Genomic DNA, 25173 nt, shown 5'->3' with positions numbered 1-25173 from the left:
CGCCGTGTTCATAATGACCCCCTATGTGTGTTGATCCTTAGCAACCACGTGTTACGTTTGTCTTGTTTTATACTTTTTTTTGTAATTTTGATTTATTTCTCATTTTTGTTACCTTGTGACATATAAATGTAAATTCATGTTCTCTTTATAGGACTTCCGTTCAAGGAATATTTGACTGAAAAGAATAACCAGAGATTAGAGATCTTGTATTGGCTGCATGTGCACAAAAAGGGTGTATATGTGTGTGTGTGTGTATTGTGAATAGGGAAACAATATAGGGTCTCATAGATTCTGTTTGGTCGTGATGAAAGCCCTGGATTCCATGGTGGAACATTCAAGGGCTGAAAAATGTCGACCTAGACCTAAGGGGGACAGGGTCGTCATAACTGCATTTCCTTTGCCCCGCTGTTTGTTTTAATCATCCCTCCTCTGACCATGAATAAAGTTTAGTTCATGAGCTACTTACTGGTAGCTCTCCAGCTATGTGTAAGTAGCTTTCCTAAGTGCAGCCCTGCCTACTAAATGTGAAGCTTGTGCTTGGTTGGATTAATATATGGAAACCAAAATTAAAAAGAGTATATTTGAGAGGAAACTATGCTTATTTTCAGAACAGATGAGCTGATATTTGAAGAAAAACTGTTGAGTTTCCAAAAAATATTGAAAGCAGATATTTGAGTGATAAATCACATGGCGATCAAGAGTCTTATTATTAACAGTGACCTTGATGCTCTGGCATTGCTGCTATGGTGTTATATATTACCCATGTAAAGGCATTCCGACATAACAACGTTTTTTTTCTTCTCATTACTACTGGCAGTCCTCCTGATGCATGCATGCAATCACTGCTAGTAATCTTGCATATGATGGCCATTAAGGTAATCTTGCCTGATGTTGTCACTAGTAAAAAAACTAATAACAGTAGCTCACAATGATTTTCATTGAACAAAAGTAGCTCTTACCAAAGAAAAGGTTGGAAACCCCTGGTTTGGAGTGTACCTTTGGTAGGTGGTAGGGATTTTTATCTGGATACCCCCCTTTTCCTTGATTTTCCCTGGCTAGTTCCCCTCAGTCGGACATCGAGGGCCTGCCCGCCATTAGAGCATGCTTGGCGAGTGTGGAATGGCCAATGATGAAGTATGACACAAGGGGGGAAGGGGGGGTGGGGGGGGCCGCCATCCCAAACTTTTTTTTTTAGCAAAAGCCCTGCATTTTTCAATGGTGGGACACCAGGAGTTAGAAATCCACCTACAGTAGACACATTTCTCAAGTAATTGTGTGCTGGAGTCAAAAATAGGACTTCTTGACTGTGAGGGCACGTTTGTTCTTTGTGTGCTAGTACTAGTTTGGGAGAGCACAAACCGCTGCACTGAATACCTCTTTCCTGCTCCCCAGTTCTGCAAGATAAAAGGGGCGTTGTGTGTTTAGTGAGTCTTCTGACAACAGCCAGCTAAAGGCTAAATCAAATTGGCTTTTACTTAAAACTATAGATTGTTTACCTCTCATATATTTTTTGATCTACTGTCTCCTACCTTCCAATCTCTGCCTGCCCTCAATTTCTGGGTATGGCCTGCTAGACTGTATGCCTTAGTCCCTATTTCTGGAAATTGCCCACATCTCATGTCATAGATCAGAAGTCCTCCTTTCTTGAAACCATTTCAATGCAATCTAACATTACGTAATCTCCTCTAGTCCATCTATTAATCGCACCAACCGTCTGGATGCACACACACATACCGCCACACTAATGATGATGACTAAATCCTGGTAATTTAAACCACATCAAAAAATGAATTGAATGGTTTCCTTGAGAGCATTTGGCTAATGCCAATAACCAACAAACACCAGTAATCACTAGATTAACCACTAACTTGGGTTCCAAAGTAGTGTGCTACTTACCACAGAAAACCTCAAAGCCTCGCCAGGGGTAGTAGGCACTAAATAGATGCAATAAATGCTATTACAACACAGTTCCTGAAAATCACGTTATTTCTATGTGCACTTCCCTCTCCAGGTTATCCCTTCCCCATTTGTGCCAGTCCAACAGTGGGCAGGGTCTCTCGTGAATGCTGGGAAAATCAGTTGTTTTAAAATCAGTGGCCTCTTGGAAGCTAGAGGGTCTCCCTCAGGATGCTTCCTGCATAGACAGAGTTCTGTACCATGGCTTTAATCCCCACTGTCTCCCACCTGCCAGCACACACTCAGTCTCGCTGGTCTCACTCTTCACTCTAGCTCAACACTTTCCACATCCTCTCTCTCCATCTTTACCACTCTCCTACTTTCCACTATAAGAAAATACTGAGCATTATAATTCAGACAGAACAAAAGATAGTTTGTTAGCTTGATAATTCAAAAAATGCCAAACATTACCAAAGCAAACAAAAAGATAGATTGCAAGAAATCTGGCAGGGACCTGCTCACTTTGTCAGACAGTTTATTGCGCTGTGTTTACCCTTTACACGGTTAGACACTTCATTACAAATGCTTTCTTTCTCTCCTTTATCTCCCTTCCGTGGTGCACATTCTCCCACCTTTACCCCCAAACTATTCCGCTCTAATGCACACTACCCCGTCAAACTACAGATAGCCCTTCCTCTATTCTGGCACACCGAACGAGTTGAATGTACTGTGATCCCTGTACAATTGGTCTGACTGGTCCACTCACCTCCTCCGTGTCCCACCTCCCCATCCCCTCCCATCCCCCACCTCCTCTTCTATTGATGTCCTTATTGATCCTCTCGGCTGTGGCTCAGACATGGGCAGCGCCATTGTTCTCTGGAACCTGACAGACACCGATCGATACTTCACTGCATACCCTGCCGCCCACCAATAAAACCATAACATTTCGGACGTTTTTCTTTCTAGTTATATTTTATTTCTTATTTCATTTACTTGCCTTCCTCGCTTTCCAACGTTTGTCATTTATGCAAATTATAAGGAAACAAGGTCCTATCTTTGCTTTGGATTTCTCTCCCGCACAGAAGCATTTCGAGATTGTCATTCCTAAATAAGTTTAGAAAATTAAAATGTTTTACACACCCGGATAGGTGATTTGAGAAAGTGGGGGGTGGTGCGGTACTTGGGAAATAGAGGAATGGTGCAGAGCATGGAGGGAGGAGGCACTGGTGGTAGGAAGAAACCTCGGAGGGCAAAGAAACAAGCATTTGCAATGCACTAGGACTTGCATTTGCTTGAGTTAGAGCCATTGGTATTGGAAATGCATAACTGGATTTTTGTTGCCAGAACTGGTCAACCCTGTTGCATAATTTGGTCCTCTCTGCCACAAAATTCCAGTGGCCCTGCATATAACTAAGCACTTCCATCTACTTTTCTTCCTCTATCTGCAGCAAAAAATTAAAATATTGATATTATTTATGTTTATTTATATTATTATTTTGGTGTCCCCCCAGCCTACTGTGGGGACACAGAGATGACCTATATAGAAAGAGCACGCCCCATTGTGCTAGGGCCACCACACGGTGAGCTATGGGCAAAAATGTTTTGTAAATGGAATGCCCCCCAAATTATTGTGGGGCGAGTTTCCAAGTGCAGCAAATATTGTAGTATCTTGACTGTAATGGTCAGAACAGCTCCTAGAGGGCACCACAATAAAAATAGCATTTGTAAGAAACATGGTTATGTAGCCATATAGTGTGCCCCTAGAGAGCATAACCACATAAAAACAGAATGGCAGAACATAATGCATTACACATTTTCAGGCCTACTAGAATAATATTACAAACAAGACCCTTAAAACACAAACTTCTCCCAGCTATGAATACAAAAGTTCCAGCCATGAGATAGCTTAAAAAGACAATGAATGGTGGGAAGGTATTTTATTTTTGGTTCGCCACCAAACTAGTGTGGAGACCCAGAGATGACCTAGACAGGAAGAGCACGTCGTGCTGGACGGTTTGATGGTGATTCCAGTGTCCTAGGACCACCACACTGTGAGTTATGGGCAAAAATGTTTTGTAAAAGAAATGCTTCGCAAAGCAATATTGGGTGAGTTTTCCGAGTGCAGTGAGTATTGTAGTATCGGCTCTCCAGCTGTGCCAGAAGAGCCACGTTGAGGATTTGTGTGTTTTTTCTGTTTAAAATGTGCCAGGTTCTATATTTTTCAACTGCTAGACTTGGATGGGAGTGGTACTCATGTAAAGTGCTCCTCCACTTGAGTTCACGTTTGTAAGTGGTACTCATGTAAAGCACTCCTCCGATATAGTTTGCACTATATAGGAACTTCCGAAAAATACATAAATAACTAAAAAATAAAAAAAACTCCAGCTTGGAGCCTTTAGGCGCAGATACCACAAAGAAACAGCGACATGCCCAAAAATAAGGAAGAGGAAGAAACAACATATGGACATGAAGTGCGAAGGGGAGAAGGCAAATGAAAAAAAGTAGTGTGCCGATGATAAGGGATATGGCCAATGATCCATGTAACAGGGTCAGTATTCATGCACCTCAAAGAGGGACAAACATAAAGCATTTACCTACGAAATCAAGGGAATTTTTGAAAGGCATGCCAAGGAATGAATCAAAGTGAGGGGCATGAGATGGGTGTGGTGAAAGCCCACAGAAGTAGATTAAAACATGTCAAATGCAGCGCATGCGTGCTCACTTAGGCTCGACCTAAAAAGGGAGGCGATAGTCGAGGTATGAATTGGAAAGAAAAAAGAAAACGAGGAGGGCAAGGAGAGGGTGGAAAGGAGAATGGGGAAGGAAATAGGATAGAGGGATAGTGAGGAGAGAAAAGGCAGATGAGGAGAGACAAACACAGAGTATGAAACGACGAGAGGTTGTGGAAAGATAAAAGAATGGAAACAATGAAGCGACAAGAGAGAAGGTGTAGTGTGACACAGCACTGCAGCCCCTGCACTGCACGAGAGTCACTACTTGTGATGGGTTACTCTATGCCCCAACCTGGGTCACCAGGCATCAGCAGCAAGTCATCAGACCTGAAGGACAAGAAACCCTGGGCTAAAGCTTGAATATTACTGACACTGTCCAAGTTGAGGTCTTTTGTGGAGTGGATGGCAAGGGTATGCTGTACAGTTACTCTGTACAGGCCTCTCAACAACTTTTTCATGCTGGTAATCATTTTGCTTTATGTAACTTGAGGAGAGACTGAGGATGAAGGTGGACAGGAAAAAAGACAGTTTGGACGACAAAACAACACTGTTGTATTATTTAAAAAAAATCCATAATACCCAGTAAAGTTCAGAGTAAACCTATCCCCAAGAGGAAGGACAGGGCTACTCGTTTGATTCTCACCCTGTAAAAACAAAGGATGGCTCTACCATATTGTTCAGTCACATTTTGTTTGACGATTCAAATCAAGGGACTCCACTGAGATTGCCTCAACCCATGTCCAAAGTGTGCTTGGCTGTTCCAAACTGTCCTTACCATCCTATAGCCTCCTTCGAAGTCATAGTCTAAGCTCTAGCATAGCTTTGAGATCTTGAAAATTATTGATTTCTCGATTAAGACTTTGGAGCCTCTTAGCCCACATCACAATAATGAAGGTTCAGTCAGGATTTTTTTAAAAATCTCTCTCCCTCCATCACCATTTACAGATGGACACTGAGGACTGATCTGGGCTTAACAACATTTGATTTTACAGCATTTCTGAAAAGCTGAAGAAGACCATGGTGTTCTTCGTGATGGCCATCTTCTCTCAAGTACAAGACATCACATTCCAGAACTCCTGGTAATCTAGACAGCCCATCATATTCATTCCAGTAACTCAAACAGAGCCAAAGTACTATGTCCTCTAATTATCTAGCTTCTGGGCTGCCACTGAGAACCACCTTTCAGAAGGCAGGTAAGAAGATCAACTCTTTTCTCTTAGGTGGTTGTCAAGTTTCATATCTTAGTAGATTAGTCATTGGATACCAACACCAGAGGAAGACAGATTCTGGTGCTGCGTCCATGACTGAAACGCTGCCACATAAAATATGTATTTCGTGACCCTGCTACTTTAAACATCACCAGGAAAGGTAGCACAATCGCATATGGTGACTTGAAAGAACTTGGGAGATTTCTGGATGCTGTTGAGTTCACTTTTATGGACGTTTCACCTAACACCCATGTGACAGTCACCCATCTTCACCCGCCTAATGATCTTTCATCCCCAACTGAACAACATGGAACAATGTTGCCGCTTCTCAGATAGCGAAGGTCTGCAAAAGCTAGTGGACTCTGACAACAAAGGACACAGATAAGTCCAGATCGCCCTGAGGAGCAAAGCATCCTGAGCTATGTTCCTGTATTTCTGGCTGAGGCTGTCAGCTTTGAGATGGACTGTCCTTTTGCTGCTGCCATCCATAGGGCTGTCATGTCAGTCATCCAAGAGCAAATCCACACATTCTTTGAGCATGGCTGTATCCATATGAACTGTTATTGTTTTCACAACACTGTTGCTATGCAGGCTAGATTTACTGTCTCTATAATCTATTGTACGTCCTTTGTTGCCCTCATGTGCTAGTTGCGCTTTGATCCAAAATAGCTGAGAGCTTTCCCTTTTTCATATGTACCTTCGTGGTCCTGCAAATCCCCAAAAGACTGATGGTGGGTGGGACATTATTCCCTACCTGCCTTCGCAGATGATTATTTATTTACACACGGCCCTCTCAAAACGCTTCTAACCCCTTATCTACTTGCTTCACCCTAGTTTATGAAATGATCCTCAACTGTTGCGCAACAAAAGTGGAACTGTCTTAAAACACCAAAAACCCTCCAGATCCCCTATTTATTTACCCTGTCTCTCGCTTATAGGCCCCCAATACACCTGGCCAGAGGAATGAGGACTCAGCCCCTAATACCACCGTTAGAGTACATCTCCGACCATTGGAGGAGATCATCCTTCTATTCTATTCCCTTCCTTTTCTCTTTTCCCTCATATCTTTTTGTTACTCGCTCTAAACAATGTTGGCTGGGGTTTAATTTCTTTCTACCCTGCCGCACTCCGATCTACTGCTTACCATACTATTGATCTAAAGCTAGGTGATACCTCAGAACCCTTTTTCCAACCCCACTGTTTTTTCATGACCAAAGCCTCTTATACATCATCCTTTGAATGAGATATTGAAAAATTATACCCACCACATTAAACATAATACGTTTCTGACTTGCTGAAATGCCAAGCATAATAATATAACTTTAATCCAAGAAACCCACCTGTTGACGATTATTTTGGCTAAACTTAGACTGAGAGAGTGGGAAGTGTCAGTAGTAGTCTTATAACCATTGCTCTCTCCACAGGGTGGTGCCAGATGTATAAGTGGGCATGATCCATTGGAAACTACGTTACAATTTCTTTCATTTGACAAAAACAGCCCCCATACTTTTTGTTAAACAACCATTCCTGAATGGTTAACGACGACCTCTGGCTGAATTGGAAGTCCTGTATTGTGAAGCCAAGGGTGGATCAGACCGCGAAAATAAACAAGTATCCATGCCAGCATGCTTGCTGCCTGAAAGAAATGTGTGCAGTTAGTTAATCAGCAAATCTAAATGGTGCTGGGAGCTAGTATCTGGCTTCAATTGATTAGTCATTTTAAGCTTCATGGTGACAGAGTTATTCTTTTTTAGAAACAATGTACAAGTACTGGGGTGCGTTGAAATGGAACTTATAAAAAGGTTTAAATTAGGTACAGTTTATGGCAAATTACTTAAAATATATATTTTCAAAACTGTTGCTTTATCTTAAACACGAAGGCCCTCATTTTGACATTGGCCTTAAAAAACCGCCTACCGCCGAGGGGGGGTCACCAAAAGACCGTCGCCGCAGCTACTAGCCACCTGCCGTATTATGATCACAGTCGGATTTCCGCCACAAGAAGGGCGGAAATCCGGCTGTGGCCATGCCAGCGGATGGTGGTAACAGGCGCTGCTGGCGGTAGCAGCGCCCCGTCCCGTCTTCTGCCTGAGCACCCCCTGACTACAGGTAAGTCGGGTCTCCGAGGGGGTTGGGGGGGGTTGTGTGTGGGTGTGTGTGGATGTTTGTGTGTGCGTGGATGCGGGTGTGTGTTTCATGTTGAATGCGTGTGTGCATGTATGGAGGTGGGAGTGCGTGTATGTTGTGTTATGTGAATGCGTGTATGTGTGAAAGTTTGTTTGGATGCGGGTGAATGGATGTAACACAAAAGGATGATGAACGGAGTGCTGAACAATGCAAACACTGACCCTCAGTCACAGATCTGGGTTTAATCCATCGTTCTTTTGATCACCATGCCATCCCGGTTTGGACCCAGCCATATGCAAATCAGTCTTGACCCTGTTCCTCATGGGAACAGTCCAGCCCGAAGTGCCAAGCCAGATCCTGGGACCGGTTTCAGAATATCACCGTTCATCAGCCAGGCTAGCTTGAATCCAGTGGCACAGTGAGCAAGGGACCCACGTCTGGGCATACCCTTCCCACATAGGGCAACTTTAGCAACACCAAAGGATGATGGACGGAGTGCCGAACAATGCAAACACTCACCCCCAGTCACAGATCTGAGTTTAATCCATCGTTCTTTTGCTCACCATGCCACCCCAGTTTGGACCCAGCCATGTGCAAACTGGGGTGGCATGGTGAGCAAAAGAACGATGGATTAAACCCAGATCTGTGACTGGGGGTTAGTGTTTGCATTGTTCAGCACTCCGTCCATTATCCTTTTGTGTTGTGAATGGACGTATGCATGCGTGGAAGCATGTTGGAATGGATGTGTGTGTGTGAAGGGGGCGTGAATGTGGGGGGGGGGGGATCTGGAGAGGTGTGGAGGTCAGGGGGTTACCTGGAATGGAAGGGCTGGGACCCCTATCAGTGACAGGGAAGGAATTCCCTGTCACTGATATGGCCTACCGCCATGATTTTCGGGCGTAGGTGGGGTTATAATCCTGCAGGCGGAACAATTATGGCCGCCAGGCTGGAGATGGATATCTCCAGACTGATGGCTGTTACCGCTGTGGTGGTCGGAGTGGTACATTGGTCATAATATGACGGTAGGTACCGCCAGCTTGTTGGCGGTACTTACCGTCATATTAACGCCGACCGCTGGGGTCGTAATGACCCCCTAAATCTAGTTGCTCATTTTGCAGCAGGTTATTTTTTTAATGTGTGTAATACAGTTTAAACCAATTATTTGTATATTCAGTTCTTTCAGTCACAGATTTATTTATAGTAGCGCAAAGACACAGCCTGTCACTATCTCCCCACTACAAAATAGCGAATGCACAAGAACTACTGTCACCCGCAGCACAGCCTGTGGCAATGTGGTACCAGAATGCTTGTTTGTCCTTTATATATATATATATTTGTGTAAATACTTGACAAGTGTTATCCATATCCTTTGATTCATTCTAGGTGATGTCATGAATCCAAACAAAATCATGAATACAATTTTCATTTCATCTTTGCCCCAGTGAAAATCATGAAGCCACGGTCAACTTTATGTAAAAGCCCAGCGATATATTTGCAAAATAATTTGTTCTTTTTTGCCTTGTCACCGGCGTAACCCCCACACCCCCAAAGCACTTCAACCACAGCTGATCTTGCAGCTCCTGGAAATGTGTGGTGGAGATTGTTGTCCTTATAACTCCCTATACAAACGGTTCTTAAATCATGGACTTACCCATAAGACACGTATTTGCCAAACTAAAGCTCTCGGGCACAAGTCTGATCGTGGGCTCTGTCTGTGCTCCCAACACACAGAAGAAACCTTCCTCATCCAGCTTTCTAGAACCTTCGCAAAATTGGGTACCGAAAAACCTTTAAGTGCGCAGGAACTGGTTTCAAGTTTTGGATCACCCCAGTTAAAACAGGCTCAATAGACAAGCACAACAGGACAGCTAAGCAGTAATGCGAGATGTCATGATGGACCATGGCCTGATTGACGCCTGGCAACTGCTGAGTCTGAGAATGGATTTCACATACCTCTTTAACGCCCGTGGCACATCCTCGCGAATAGACTACTTGCTTGGACCACTGTATTGCCACTTGTGTCCTATATTTTCCGGGATGAGGCTTGTCTGACCGTTCGATGGTCCAGTTTGGTTTCGAGCAAGGTTGTATACTCATCAGGCTCTATGGAGAATGCAGGTCTCAAAGGCACGCGTCATGGTGGTGAGAAACAATGTAGCACTGAAAATCCTGTTCCCTTCAGGGTAATGGAAAACAGCCACAAATGCCTTGGCGAATTCATGATGACATAACCATTCTTTGTACCCGAACATACCTTCCTGCATACCTTCCTATAAATGCTTCATCTGTGTATCATGCAGAAAGCTATGGCAGGCTTTTCTCATATTAAAACGTGCCCCACCGCATAAGAGCTTTACAATGCTAATCAAACAATGTGTGACATTTGAATAAAAGTTTGCTGCACCATTTTCGAAAGGTGTCTAGATCTTCAATGGACTGCTAACCATCCTGATAGAGAATTTTAGTCGCAGATTCCTTATTTTAGAATAATCACAAGGTGTCAGATTTACCAATTTTAAGTGTTTTAAGGGGAGAGTCACAAGAAATTACTCTGATTAGGTAACTGTGAACAATGTGACCAGCGCTCCAATACCACTGATCGGATTCCCGCTGTTGTGCCTGTTCACGCTGTGAGCGCCATGGCTTCCATTCAGCACGAAGGGGAGAGACAAAAAAAAAAATAGTTCCCCCATGCTGAAGTATATCGGCAAACGTGCAATAATCCATGTAACAGGGGCAGTTTGCAAGGCGTAACAAAAACAGTCTCAAGGCAGGAAAAATGTAAAGCATTTACCATTTACATCAAGTGATTTTCGAAAGGCAAGCCCACTAATGAGTGAAGGTGATGGGTGTGACATGGGCATGGTTAAAAGCTCACAATACTTACAACAGGTCCATGGATTCTGAGGGCTTTTTAGAGTACCCCCCCTCCCCAACCCCCCCATTCCCCCCCAGGATTACCCTTCCCAGTCTCCCAGTCTCCCAGCTGCTGAAGCTCTTCAGACAGATTTCAGCCCTCCTGCTGCTTGACCAGCTCAAGCAGGGGAAGACAGAACAAATAATTTCCTGTGGGAGATTGGATGTAACACCCTCTCCCTTGGAAATAGGTTTTACAAGGCTGGGGAGGGGTTGCCTCTCCATGCCACTGGCTTGTTTTGAAGGGCATCTTCGGAGATCTCCTTGCATAATCCAGTTTGCACCAGTCCAGGGACCCCCTGTCCCCTGCTCTGGCACAAAACCACACAAAGGAAAGGGGAGTGACCACTCCCCTATCCATCACCACCACAGCGGTGGTGCCCAGAGCTCCTCCAGGTGGCCACTTGATTCTGCCATCTTGAAAACTAGATGGCCAGAGGCCCCTGGGAGCATCTGGTTGGTCAGGACAGATGACTGACGTCAATGACCCCCTCTGATAGGTGGTCATCCTGCAGAGTGACCAAGCCCCTGTTAGGGCTATTTAGGGACTCCCTTGTGGGTGGGTCCCCAGATTCAGCATGCAAGACTCCACCAGGACGTCTCTGCATTGACCTCTTCTGCTCCTTGCCACTGGAACTGCTGCTGGACTTCACAGGAACCAAACAAGTCTGCAACTCCCGAGAAGACCTTGCCTTGCAACCTTGTTTCTCCGGCTTCTTCCAACAGTTGCAACATTTCCACAGCTGTGCATCCCCTGGAGTCTCCAAGACTTCAGCTGCACCAAAGAAGCAAGAAGGAATCTCCCTTGGAGTGAAGAAGTCACTCCCCTGCATCCGCAGGCACCTAATGCAATGATGTCCGGTTGCTGGGATCTGCTTTCCACAGGAACTGCGTGGATCCCCCAACACAGGTGGTGGTTCTGAGTGGTCCTCTCTGCCTTCTGTCCCTCTTGGGAGACGGTAAGCCCTCGCCTATCCTTGCAGGACAGAATCCCTGTGTACTGTGACTCTTGCAGCAACCAAGGCTTGTTGACTCCTGCTTAAAGGGATCTTCAGGCTCAGAGTAGCTCAGCCTCCAGCACTTGATCCTTGCAAGGACTTTCTCCCCTCTGCTGCTCCAGCGACGTGGGGCTCTTCTCCAGATGTGCTGACTGGGCCTCACTGCAACTTACTGTGCTTGCTGCCAGTGGGTTGCCTTTGGGGGTTACAACTGCTTCTGCTGGCTTTCCTGACTGCTCAGGGTCAGCCCAGATTCTCTCCAAAGGTCGAGTCCTGTGGACCTTGCTGGTTCTCTTCTTTGCAAACCCTCTTCTGCCCAGATTTGCTTTTGCCAAGGCTTGTTGGTAATCCTCCTGAACACTGAACTGATGGTGACCCAGCGACCGGCGTGGGACATCTTCTGCATGACTTCAGGGACTCCTTTTCACCTTCTAGGCTCCACAGCTGGCCTTCATCATCCACCATCAACCCGGATCTTCATCCACAGAAGGGTGAGCAGTGGCTCTTGCCCCACCTGGACACTCATGTGTGGACTGGACTCTGTCCCTTCTTTTTCAGGTCCTCTTCTACTGGAATCCACTGTTGGGTTCCACTGAACTGGTCCTGGTCTTGCAATCTTCCTTTTCCAAGTCCCCTTGTTATCCTTTGGGAAGACCAGATAACTTACCTCTGCTCTCCTGTTTGCGGGGGGGTCATCTAGGTACTCACCTTCGGGGCTCCCAAGTTCTCCCAGATCCGTCCTAACTATTCCACATCCATGGGTGGGGACCTCACTTCGGATTCTACTATTTTAGTATATGGCTTGGCCCCCCTAAAGGGCCCTAGCTATTTCTGCTATTTCATACCAATTCTGGTTTTTCTATGCTAATCCTGATACTTACCCTGTATCTATAGTGTGTACTTACCTCCAGTTGGGGCACTGCCTATAAGTAATGTAGGGCCAGATGTAGCAAATAAAAAATTTGCGAGTTGCAAAGTGCGAGTCCATGCGACTCGCAATTTGCAACTCGCAAATTGGTATGCAGTACGGTGTCTCAGACACCGACTGCGACTCGCTATGGGGTCGCAATGACCCACCTCATCAATATTCATGAGGTGGGTCGCAAATTGCGGCCCCATAGCGAGTATAGGCACTCGCAAACATGGAGGCCTGCTGTCGTCAGCAGACCTCCATGTTCGTGACTGCTTTCAATAAAGCAGTTTTTTTTTTAAAGTGTAGCCCGTTTTCCTTAAAGGAAAACGAGCTGCACTTGTAAAAAAAAAGAAACCTTTAGTTTCGTTTTTTTTTCAGGGCAGGTAGTGGTCCCTTGGACCACTACCTACCCTGAAAAAATTGTTTTGGGTCCATTCACAAAGTGGAAGGGGTCCCATGGGGACCCCTTCCAATTTGCGAGTGGGTTACCATCCACTTGAAGTGGATGGTAACTGCGACACTATTTGCGACCGCGTAGGCGGTCGCAAATGGTATTGCATACCACTCAGAATCGCAAATAGGAAGGGAACACCCCTTCCTATTTGCGATTCTGAAATGCATATTGCGAGTCGGTCCCGACTCGCAATATGCATTTCTGCATAGCAAAGAGGCATTTGCGCCTCGCAAACGGCGATTTTCGCCGTTTGCGAGGCGCAAATCCTTTGCTACATCTGGCCCCTAGTTCAGTGTTAATATAATAAGTACCTTTATTTTTGCCACACTGTGTGGTTCCTTTCACGTGAGATATGTTACTGTGTGACTACTGTGGTATTGCAAGTGCATTACACACCTCCTAGATAAGACTTGGCTCCTCCCCATAGCTACCACTACAGAGCCCTGGCTTCCTAGACACTGTCTCACTAATAGGGGTTGCCTGGACCTTGTATAAGGTGCAAATACCATAGTTGTCTAACACACACCAGGCCAGCTTCCTACAACACATCCCACCATTCAGTGTCTTTTAAGCTTTCTTATGGCTAGAGCTTTTGTTTTACAGCTGGGAGAAGTTTTGTTTTAAATGCCTTGTTTCTAATATCATTGCAGTAGGCCCGCTAGCCCTAAAAACGCCCTCTAGGGCTTAAGTATATGGTTACACTGTATTACTTGCCCCTGTGTTTTTCCATGGAGTTATTCCCCTCCACGGGCTAACAATATGGTTACATGACTATGGCCCTCATTACAACCCTGGCGGTAAATCCCGCTTACTGCTGTGCCGACGGCCGCCAACATGCCGTGACCGCGGCGGTATTCCGCTACGGGTATTATGACCCACACAGAGAAATCCGCCACTATACAGACACCCACACAAGTCCGCCACACCAAAGGTCAGTGATATACTGGTGATAGCAAAACCCACACCGTCACGCCAACAGGAATATGCCCACAGTATCACGACCCACGAATCACTGCAGCAGTCTTGCAATCACGGTAAACCATTGGCGGTACACACCGCCGCGCTCAAAATACACATAAATATACAAAACAGAACCACATTGGATAATTCAAACTGCACACACCTGACACATATACACACACCACACCCTCAACACTATAAAACACACACCCACAATACCCACAACCCTTCCAGCGAACAAATTAGAACAAGCAGAGAGCGAAAAGCAAAGACCACACCTTCACCCAGAGGCACAGGACACCATCACACATACACCATCCACGCACATCACATAATACATCTCAACACAGCACCCCACACATCCCCTCACACATCCCTCACACCACATCATGGCACCTCAAAGACACCCCAGGTTTTCTGAGGAGGAGCTAAGGTTCATGGTGGAGGAAATCATCCGGGTAGAGCCACAGCTATTCGGATCACAGGTGCAGAAGACCTCCATTGCAAGGAAGATGGAGCTATGGCGGAGAATCGTCGACAGGGTCAACGCCGTGGGACAGCATCCAAGAACCAGGGATGACATCAGGAAGAGGTGTAACGGGTTACGGGGGAAGTAACGTTCCGTGGTTTCAAGACACCAGATTGCTGTACAGAGAACTGGCGGTGGGCCCCCACCTCCTCCTCCACAACTAACAACATGGGAGGAGCAAGTCTTGGCAATCATGCATCCTGAGGGCCTTACAGGAGTAGCAGGAGGTCTGGACTCTGGTATGTCAAATCTTTACAAACTCCTACCCCTAACCTCACACCCATCACTCCAACACCTCACATATACCCCACTATCACAACCCACACATCCCAATACCAAGCCCTGCTTGCAACACCAATGCATGGACACCCATCACAGACCTGCATGGACACCCATCACCACAGCATGCACTAGATAGACTCACCCAGCCCACCTAATCAGCAATCTCACAAGGCTAAGGAGACAGTGCAAGCACATTTATACAGGGAAACACACCCACTGCACAAGATGTCACACACAGCATATGTATCCCAACAGGACCCCTACCCAACGTCACCGGACAGGAAGTGCGAGTTATATCCAGTCCCCCCCACAGAAGAGGCCTACAGTGATGACAGCAGCTCTGCACACCTGGATCACGATGAACAGCCTGGCCCATCTGGGACCTCTGGACAGTCAGTTCTCCAGCCACAGTCCCAAACCGCCACATAACCTCCCCCCTCAGGAAACACCAACACAGCACCCACCCAGCGGGCCCATGCCACGGTCCCCAGGACACGTCAATCAGCAGTGTGTCCACCACTACAGGGACCCCAGGCAACCCAACAAACACAGGACGATCAGGGACCTGGGGTTAGTGGCAGTGGGCACACGGTTCAGGGGACAGAGGCACAGGACAACAGGGAAGCTGGGAGGACTGGTGTGCGACAGGGGGAGGACAGGCCCAGGGAACCCACTCTACACGAGGCACTCTCCAGCATCATGGGAGCATACCACCATTCCCAGGAGTCCATGGGCATGGTACTGGCCAAATTTCAGGAGACCCAGCGGCTGCAGGAGGGACAGTACATGGAGATCAGGGAGAACCTCACCAAAATATACTCCATCCTGGTCACCATAGCAGGGGTGCTGGCTGATATGGGCAAGACCATGAGGGAGGCAGTGGCTCAACAAAGGGCCCTTGACACTAGCCAAACAGAGGAACAGCCTTCCACCTCCACCGGCCCTAGTCGACAGGAGGCCCCGCCACAGGACCAACAGGCCACCAGCACCCCACCTCCTGCAGAAGGAGAACCACCCCGCAAATGGTCCCTGCGATCCAGGCAGAAGACAGAGATCATTGCTAAGACCCCCGCCAGGAAATAGGACTCTCCTGATTGTCACCCTTCTGTCCCACTATGTCAACATGTCCACCTTGAACTGCCATTGCTCCCTTTCCTATGCCACATTTGACAATGCACCTGTGATACCAACAGACTGGACTCTACCATGGACCTTCCTCCACCATCACCCCAGCCCCTTGCACATACCCCTATACCCATTATCAACTAAATAAACACCCCTTAATCAAAAACCAACCTGGAGTCAGTCTGATCTTTCACAACTGTATTATCACAACATAAGCAACAAATTGCAATGTCAATGTTCATTTACTCATACCAATGTATGACAGGTGTTGGGCAGCAGTACACACAGCAGAAGGCAGAATGGGGTACCCAGATCTGCAAAAAGGAAATCCAAAGGGAACAGTCAGTGTCCATAGACAGAGGTTAAGAGGCTGCCATGTACAATGTCCTAAAGTATACTGAAATGTGAAGAGGAGTTACAGTCTCTTACCTGTGTGTCACTGGAACACTGCATCATGATGTTCGTTCCGTTGTCAATATCTTCTTCCTCTACCTCCACTTCCTCACTGTCCACAGGCTCCACCGCTGCCACAAGACCATCACCAGGCTCATCCTCCAGCAGAAAAGGCACCTGGCGTCTCAATGCCAGGTTGTGCAACATACAGCATGCCACAATTATCTGGCACACCTTCGGTGAGTAGTACAGGGAGCCCACCTGTTAGATGGAGGCACCGGAATATGGCCTTCAGGAGGCCGAACGTCCTCTCAATAATACGCCTAATTCGTCCATGTGCCTAATTGTAGCATTCCTCTGCCCTTGTCCTGGCATTCCTCACTGGGGTCAGTAGCCATGTGAGGTTGGGGTAACCAGAGTCACCTGCAAAGTTCGAGGGATACTTGTTAGACACACACTAACCCTTAGGGACTACCCCATACCCAGACCCCTACTCATACAGTATGGGGACCTTGGGCTCACCTATTAGCCACACCCGGTGCCTCTGGAGTTGGCCCATCACATAAGGGATACTGCTATTCCTCAAGATATAGGCATCATGCACAGAGCCAGGATACTTGGCATTCACATGGGAGATGTACTTGTCCGCCAAACACACCATTTGCACATCCATCGAATGGTAGCTTTTTCTATTTCTGTACACTTGTTCATTTCTGGGGGGGTGGATGGGGGGGCACAAACGCCACATGTGTACCATCAAGTGGGGATATGTCCCAGGGCATAGAAGTCAGCTTTCACTGTGGCTAAATCATCCACCTGGGGGAACACAATGTAGCTACGCATGTGTTTCAGCAGGGCAGACAACACCCTGCTCAACACGTTAGAAAACATTGACTGAGACATCCCAGATGCCATGGCCACTGTAGTTTGAAAGGAGCCACTTACCAGGAAATGGAGCACTGACAGGACTTGCACTAGAGGGGGTATACCTGTGGGCCCGCGGATAGCTAACATCAGGTCTGGCTCCAGTTGGGCACACAGTTCTTGGATTGTGGCACGATCAAGTCTGTATGTGATTATGATGTGTCTGTCTTCCGTTGTCGACAGGTCCACCAGGGGTCTGTACACCGGAGGATGCCGCCATCTCCTTATCTGCCCCAGCGGTTGTAGCCTATGGAGGAGAACGATGAGCAGAGGGTCATTTACCATATAGGTAGCACAACTGTGTCTGAAGTAATGTTAGAGAATCCATGTGTGAAATCGTGAGCCCGTATATGTTCCAATATGTGCTGTGACGCAGTTAGGTGCCATGCCATGTGCGCTCCTGAAATGGCGGCTGCCTGACTTGTGAGGAGGGACAAGGGGAAATGAGGTAACTGCGCTGGCGTTGTGCAGCGTCGCGGTAGGCGATCGAAGACCGCCGCGCAACTCCGCATTGGTTATCATTGGGCCCTATGGGTTCCAGGAGCCAATGGCGATGTACACCGGCAGTGACAGTACGCACCGCTGCGGACGTGACCACCATTTTCTATCTGTTCACTCACTTGATACCTGACCATCAACAGGAGAGGACCTACACTGCAAGTGCTGCTGTGACCTGAGTCTGGAAGCGACAATGCCTACGGTGTCTGGGGAAAGGGCCCCTGCCCTCACTGCGGAGGAGTTGGACAAACTGGTGGATGGGGTCCTTTCCCCAGTACACGCTACTCTATGGTCCTCCAGACAAACAGGTGAGTACACTGTGAGCATGATGCGTGGGCAATGCCTGCTTGGAGTGGTGTGGCTGTAAGGCACATGTTGGGGGGTGGGATGAGTGCTGCATGTGAGGATGGTCAGTGTATGGTCATCAGGGCATGGGTGGGAACTGGTGGGCAGTGAGTATGACAGTCCGGACGGGTGAGTAATTTTAATTTCCTCCTGTACTTTCCCTCTAGGTCAGCACCCACCAGAAGAAGGGTATTTGGCGTATCATCGCCAAGGAAGTGCGGACCCTGTGGGTCTATCACAGACGGAGCACCCGTTCCGCAAGAGATGGGAGGACCTGCGCCGTTGGAGCAAGAAGACGGCGGAGGCCCAGTTGGGGCTGGCCTCCCAACGTGGAAGGAGTGCCCGTCACACCATGACCCACCTGATGTTCCGCATCCTGGCGTGGGCTTATCCGGAGTTGGATTGGCGCTTGAGGGCATCAGAGCAGCCACAATGGGGTGAGTACAGTGTCATAAAGCTGACTCTGCGCGGTTTAGGAACTAGCTGGGTGGGGGGTGTGGGCTGTGGGTGCCCCTAGGCCAGGGTAGTCATGTCAGGGTATGACCCTTGTTTGCAGGCTCAGAAGTACCCCTACTCCAATGGTACAATTGGGCAGCAACTAGTGTGCAGGGTCCTGTGGGTGTCAGATGAGCATGTGCTGGTGTTAGACATTGTACCCCATGCGCTGGTGACTACCATAGTGACTGGTTGGGCAAGGCCTAGTGCATAGGGCAGCTCAGTGTGTGTTATGTCCACCAACGGTAGTGGTGCTGCTGGCATTGACCATGTGTGTCCTCTGTCTCCCCCCTCTTCTTGTTTTGTCACCCTGTCCTTGTGTGCATTAGCATCATCTGGCGGAGGAGCAGAGGCACCGGCGACGGAGGAAGCTGCATCCCACATGGCCCATGAGGGTGAATCCACGAAGGGTGAAGACACCAGTGGGAGGGAGGGCGAGGGGAGCTCCACGACGGGGACAGGAGGGGATACCAGCGACTCCTCCTCTGATGGAAACCCCCTGGCAGACACCTCAGTGCCCACCCGAACAACAGGTTCATCCGCCAGTCCCCCTACCAGCACCGCCCTCCCAGCAGCCCCTCAGCCTGTTTCCGTGCCCGCTCACCCAGGAGGGTGGGCATCTCCTTCGCCCCAGGCACATCAGGCCCTGCCCCAGTCAGCCCTGCTGCCCTCAGTGAGGAGGCTATTGACCTCCTGAGATCCCTCACTGTTTAGCAGTCAACCATTCTAAATGCCATCCAGGGTGTCGAGAGGCATTTGCAGCAAACAAATGCATAGCTGGAGGGCATTCATTCTCGCGTGGCGGCCCAACAGATAGCATTTCAGGCTCTGGCCTCAGCACTGATGGCAGCCATTGTCCCTGTGTTGAGCCTCCCCCTCCAACTTCCACTACTCTGACCCAATCCCCTCTACCTCAGCCTATCCCAAGCACACCCCCAGACCAGCATGCACACACATCAACAGACAAAAGTGGCTCAGGAAAACATAAGCACCACACATCACACAGGCACTCACACAAGTGCCATACCCATGCACACATACCAACATCCACTTCCTCCACTGTGCCCCCTCCTCCAAGTCCCTCCCAGTCTCGTCTCCACTCACACCTGCATGCACTACATCATCAGCCACTGCCTCCATCACCAGTACGCCCATCACAACACACCGCTCACGTGCAGTCACAACCCCCACTACCATTCACACGTCCCTTGTGTCCTCTCCCAGTGTGTCTGTGAGCCTTCCTCCCAAAGTACACAAACGCAGGCACACACCCACTCAACAGCCATCTACCTCACAACAGCCTCCAGCCCATGCACCTTCACCCAAACTCGGCAGACGTAGACCTCCTACAACCACTACCTCTTCCTCCATTCCCACACCCCCTCCATCTTTCCCGTCCCAGTGTGTCTAAAAAACATTTCCTAGCTAACTTTAACCTCTTCCCTACACCTTCCCCCCCCCCTCCCCTCAACGTCTGTCCCCTAGGGCCAAGATGTCTAGATCCCGGCCCAGCACCTCAGCTACCACATCTGCATCTGCTGTGATCCGTGCAAGTCCGGGTGGATCGAAGGGGGCACCTGTCAGAGCTGCTAGTGTGCCACCTACAAATGTGAAGGACCACCCGATTCCCCCACCTGCAAAGTCAAAAAGGGGCCGGCTTCCAGCAGGGGAAAGTTGCACCACCCACCCAGCAAGGCCTCACCCAAACACAGAGAGGACAATGCCATTGTCCCAGCAGCGACTGCCAAGGTGGGGAAGGGACACAAGACAAAGGGCTAGTCACATCCGGGCACGATGTCTCCTGGTGAGGGGCTGGTGACCACCATTTCCTCAGGGATGCCAGTGACCTATACCACAGTCACCACTGCCGCAACGACTGCCACCTGCACCACCGCTGCCACAACGTCAGTCTGCAGTATCCTCCCCAAGAATCAGCGATCCGAGGCTGCCTGAGACGGTATGGTGTCTCCCTACACCAAAACAGACACCTGCACCACGGCCAGCACCGGCAGCATCTCCACTGCAGCCACCACCATCTGCACTGCCACGTGCCCAGCCGGTACCACTATATCGGACGCCAGCAGCATCACCAGTGGGCAGCCATCTGAGGCTGCAGGTGGCGTCCTGGACATGTCACTTGAGGCACCACCACCAGCACTGGCACGACCAGCAGTTGGCAGCCTAAGTCGCCGCATGACAGAGTGTGGCTCTGCCTCCATGGAGTATCATGCTGCCTGTTTCATGTACATCTGGTGGCTCAGATACCCAGGTAACAGGAGGCTAACTGCCACACACCAGGTACAGCATCACTGGGCACAATGCCCCCCCCCGAACCAGTGGAGAGATGCATCCACTCCCCCTATCCTTGGCAGGATGAAGCACTCTGGGCACAATGCCCCCTCCAGAACCAGTGGAGAGATGCATCCACTCCCCCTATCCTTGGCAGGATCAAGCACTCAGGGCACGATGCCCCCTCCATAGCCAGTGGAGAGATGCATCCACTCCCTCTGTCCTTGGCAGGATCAAGCACTCTGGGCACAATGCCACCTCCAGAACCAGTGGAGAGATACATCCACTCCCCCTGTCCTTGGCAGGATCAAGCACTCTGGGCACAATGCCCCCTCCAGAACCATTGGAGAGATGTATCCACTCCCCCTATCCTTGGCAGAATCAAGCACTCTGGGCACAATGCCCCCTCCAGAACCAGTGGAACCTGTCACCGACTTGAGAGACTGTGGCTTTGACCTCCCAATGACCAAGCAGTGGGCAAACCACCCACTTGAGAGACTTTGGCTTTGCACTCCTTAGGACATCGCTGTGGGAAAACCACCCACTTGAGAAACTGTGGCTTTGCACTCCCCTGGACATGGCTGTGGCATGAGGCCCCTTGAGGGGCAGTGGCGTTGTACCATCTTCCGGGTGAGGTGCGCCCCCTCCCCTTCCCCCTGAGGTGCCTGTGTTTTTTTCGACCTGATGCCCCTGCAGTGTTCTGTCCGTTTTGAGGCTGGTGTCATTTGTGGGCTTCGCCCATGCTTTTTGGGACCACTGGTCCACGGACATTTACAAGGTACAGTGTACGGCCTTGTGTATATAATGTGAACTTTTGTAAATACTGATTATTTTCTCTTGCTATATCTGAATGTTCCAATATAACACTGGTTAGACTCATTTCGTATTGTCATTGCATTCTTCCGGGGGGGTGACATGGTGTATCAGGAATGTATTTGGATGTGTTTGTGTGTATGCTGTTGTGGGTGAGGGTGGGGGTGTTGCGTGCCGTGTGTGTCACTCTCTTTTCCCTCCTCCCCTCCCCTGTGTGCTAGGTGCAGTACTCACCGTCATCGCCGCCGCCTTCTTTCTACTTCCTGGTGTATGAGAAGATACACCAACATGGGGAGGATCTGCAATTAGGGCTCCATGGCGTCCTGGTTCTTCGTGGAGTGTCGAAAGGTGAGTGGTTCCCCTTCGATGTACTGTTTCCGCCGTGCTTTTGATGTCGTTGGTACGGCCCCGGAAAAGCTGGCGGATTGGCCTCTCATAATAGTTTGGGCAGTACATTGTCTTCCACCTGTCTGTTGGCGGTGACCGTCGCGGTGTTTGTTGCTACTGCTGTGGTGGTCGGTGTGTTAAAGTGGCTGTCTTTGTTGGCGGTTTCCGCCGTGGTTATGATCTAATTTTTTTTTTACCGCCGGCCTGTTGGTGGTGTTACTGCTGCTTTAACACCGACCGCGAGGGTTATAATGAGGGCCTATGTTTCTAACAAATGATATTTTTGTTATGGTGCCCTCTAGGGGCTGTTTTGAGCATTACAGTCAAATGCCAAAAGTTAATTGCTGAAAAAGGTTTATATTATAATTGTATATGTTTTAATAATGGCGGTCATTATGAACAATGCGGTGTGGCCCGCCATGCCAGCGGTGGCGGGTAAAACCGCCAGCCGGCATGGTGGGCCACACCGCCACATAATGTGCACCATGAGGACCGCCATCGGCAGCCCTTACTCACCGCCAGGCTGCCTCCGTCAGGCAGCCTGGCGACAGTCAGAAACATTATCCGACAGGGCAGCGGTGCTGGTCCTCAGATAATGTTTCCTCAGCCACCAGCCTTTCCCTGGCGGGTTTCCTTGCCAGAGAAAGGCTGGCGGAAGGGGTGCACCGGGGCACCCCTGGGGACCCCTGCACTGTCCATGCACTTGGCATGGGCAGTGCAGGGGCCCCGGTGCAGTGCCCCATCACGCAGGTCACTGCCCGATTTTCGGGCCGTGATCTGCGCGACGGGTGCAGCTGCACCCGCCGCACAGAGGCATTTCCCGGCCAGGCCTTCCTGTGGGCCGGCGGGTGGAAACAATGTTTCCGCCTGCCGTCCACAGGAATGTTCCTAATACGGCCGGCGGGGATCCGGGGACGCTGTCGGTCAGTGTTTTGACCACCAGCATGAACACAGTGGTTTTTACCGCCGTGTTCATAATGAGGGCCAATATCTCCTTATTACAATTATGACCATAATTCAAGCCATTTTAACATCCTCATTACACTATGACTGTTTAAACACTCTGGATATGTTTGGATGAACTGTCTAGTTTATTTCTCCTCTGTGGCTGTCTTGTGTCTTTTTTTGGGGTAATTGTGTTAGCCAGCCAGCAACTCTGATGGTGGGATGGGAAAAAGTGGTATTGTATTGGAATTAGCATGGCAGATCTAAATTAGGATGCTAAACAGCAACAATTAACTTTTTGGCTGCAGATAGAGGAAGAAGGTAAATGGAAGTGCTTTAGTTATATGCAGGGCCACTGGAATTACATTGTAGGAAAAGACGAAATTATGAGGTAGGGTTGGCTAGTTTATGTGGCAAGAATAGTCCAGTTATGCAGTTACAATGGCAGTAACTCTAACTCAAGCAAATGCTATACCTATTGCATTGCAAATGCTTTTGTCTTCTGCTGCTTCAGGATGTCAGCTAGGGATGCTGGTTTCAAGCCTGTGGCACCTGTCACCAACAGATGTCAGTGACTGACCCACATTTGGTGTGCCTGGTGTCTAGAGTGTGACCACGACACTAAGACCTGCAGTGATTGCCACACCATGCACCCCAAGGCCTTGAGGGAGTGGTCCCTCACGCACCTCGATGCGCAACGTACATGATCTCTATCGAGAGGAAGACCCACAGATAAGATGTGGAGCAGCTCATCGTGACAGTCAAGGTTGTTGGGAAAATTGCTAACTCCTACCGGTGCAAGAAGAGCAAGAAATTGAAGAGATCTTCAACTTCACCATGTCCGTTACAGTCATCTGACAAGATAAGTCAGCTTTGGCACCCGAGGCCTAGCTCTGTGGTGGAGCCTGCGCCTGTGTCGTCTCCACACCGTCCAGTGTTTGCGGGAGCCAGAGCGACCCCCACCCAGTTACGCAAATTTTATAAGGCCTTGCACCTCATAGTTAGGCGATACATTCCTGCTAGATTCCTTCGAGCCCTGTGGGCTCAGGAGGGGTTCTACTGGTCTCCTGCCGGAAGGTTCACTTCTTGTGCCAGTCAGGCCCCTTGGATATGATGTTGGACCAGGAGCAGCACCAGTCGAGCCACTTCAACCTTACCCAGCGCCTGCTTTAGTGCCGATACGCTTGGCTTCACCTGCGCCCCACGGCAGCACCATGCCCGTCGTCATCCCCGACTTTTGAGATGAAGCCGGATGGGCATTGTCCTGCGCCAAGGGGCAAAACTCCCCATAACAGAACCACTGCCTTATTCATATGACAGGCCTGGATTGGGGGATGAAAGGTAGGGGTCTGCAGATCCTTACGGATATCAGTTAGAAGAGAGAGATGACAACTGGTATGAGGATCTACCAGAGGCCATTGGACTGGACACATCCCTAGACTTCAACGTGGCTACCATGGAGAGTTCCCCTTTCGCAGTGGTGGTGCAGAGGGTGGCTGAGATCCTGGACAGTATGCTACACTCCGTGGCAGTCAGGACAAACGTCTTGATTGAGGTGCTTCAATTAAGAGTTGCCCACACAGAATCATTACTCCCATTGTCCTACTTCGGGCCTGGTCCAAGCCCTACACAGGGGCCCCTGTACTTAAAACAATTGCCTGCTGTCATTGCACCACCCAAGGGGACTCCGATTTTTTCACCAAACACCCCCACCCCATTGAGCTTGGTGGTCCAGGCCTCCACCTCCAAGGCCACAGGAGGGGCTTCCAACTGCGTCTGTACACTGAGGATGCAGTTTTCACAGACCACATGGGTCAGGCAGCCAGAGGTCGAGCCAGTCCACCATCCCTGACAGCCACAGCCTCCAAACCCCTCTAGTATGCCCTGTGACCATCATGAGCATACAGTTGGGGGCAGGATACGCCATTACGTGCTTCACTGGAG

The 25173-nt window shown here is 49.0% G+C and overlaps 1 long non-coding RNA gene across 1 annotated transcript in view; it reads left to right on the top strand.

Moving 5' to 3' along the window:
- LOC138268668 (uncharacterized) overlaps positions 1 to 25173 on the top strand; it is a 555825-nt gene that overhangs the window by 389146 nt on the left and 141506 nt on the right. The window lies entirely within an intron of this gene.

The sequence above is a fragment of the Pleurodeles waltl genome, chromosome 12 (assembly GCF_031143425.1).
Source record: "Pleurodeles waltl isolate 20211129_DDA chromosome 12, aPleWal1.hap1.20221129, whole genome shotgun sequence".
NCBI classification, from domain to species: domain Eukaryota; kingdom Metazoa; phylum Chordata; class Amphibia; order Caudata; family Salamandridae; genus Pleurodeles; species Pleurodeles waltl.
This window is presented reverse-complemented; position numbering and strand designations above follow the sequence as displayed.